Consider the following 1,238-nt stretch of genomic DNA (forward strand, 5'->3'; position numbering starts at 1 on the left):
GGCTGTGCAGTGGCCATTCCTGCCTAAAAGGGGGATCGAAGTGTTTCTCAGCCTGAGTCCATAAGGATGTGTGTTGGTTCTGGGAACTGACCATACACGTGCTAAACAGGCCTTCCTCTTCATACCTGGCCTGGGCCTGTGTTTGTTCTGCTTCGGGCTGGTCAACTACAGCTTTGTGTTGATGAGTTGGAGCCGAAGGCCATGTGGCTAGAGGCAGTAACCAATCCCTTATCTCTACCCAGGATTGGAGAAATCTGCTCCCTGCCAGATGTGCTTGTGGGAGATAAGAGGTAGACGACACACACTTTGGGAAACAGTTACAAGGCTAAGGCTGACTCAACTTCTCCCTCCTCGCACGTCCCCAGCAACTTAGAAACAAGGGCTAGTTGTCCAGCCAAGAATCCTTCCAGGAAGGAAAGCTCATCCCTTTGCCAGTTGGAACGGACATTCTTGGCAGCTTCCTGGGAGGCAGGGCAGAGTGGGTAGGAGGGTGGCAAAGTGTGTCCCCACTGGGTGGGAGGGGCAAGGTAGGAGGTTCTCTTGATCCTGGTGCCTAAGGGTCTACTCACTGCTGGAGTGATCCTTGTGGGTATATGAGCATCTGTCTCCTCAGTGAGAGCCTTTGACCTGGCCCATAACAGCAAGAACAGTTCCTGTTCCAGGATTGCAGATGGTTGGAGAGATGGAGATGTTGAGCCAAAAATGACAACACAATGGTATGTTATACAAGAAGGACAAGCATGTGGCTCTCTCTAGAAGCACACGGACCATCCCATCCAGCTGAGGCCTTAGAGAAGGTGAGAAAATTAAACAGAAGCCTAAGGTAGGGCTTGGACCCCAATGCTGGTGTGATGACAGGGAAGGGATGGCCAGTAGCGTAGAGTGTCGCTAGAATGGAGTACTGTACTGTACAAGTGCTTCCTGCCACCCTAATGTGTCTTCTGTGAATTGATCAGATACCCACAACCTTTAGACAGATGGTACAGTGAGTTTGGTGTGCTGAATTCTCAAGCCTTGGTTCCCCACTCACCTTTGACCCCAGACACCAGAGTATCCCTTCTACCCAGCATGGTCACCAGGAACTAAGTGGAGTTAGGGTAAACTCGCCTCCACCTACTCCTCTTCCTCTGAGGGCCCTTCAGGTTCTCAACCCTTGCCTCCTCTGTCTGGGGGAAATTCCAGTAGTCCCTAGGCATCAGCCTAGTTCTTTTGAATTCTAGGCCTTCCCTGCCCTTTCC

The sequence above is a fragment of the Mastomys coucha genome, unplaced genomic scaffold (genome assembly GCF_008632895.1).
Source record: "Mastomys coucha isolate ucsf_1 unplaced genomic scaffold, UCSF_Mcou_1 pScaffold13, whole genome shotgun sequence".
Taxonomy (NCBI): Eukaryota; Metazoa; Chordata; class Mammalia; order Rodentia; family Muridae; genus Mastomys; species Mastomys coucha.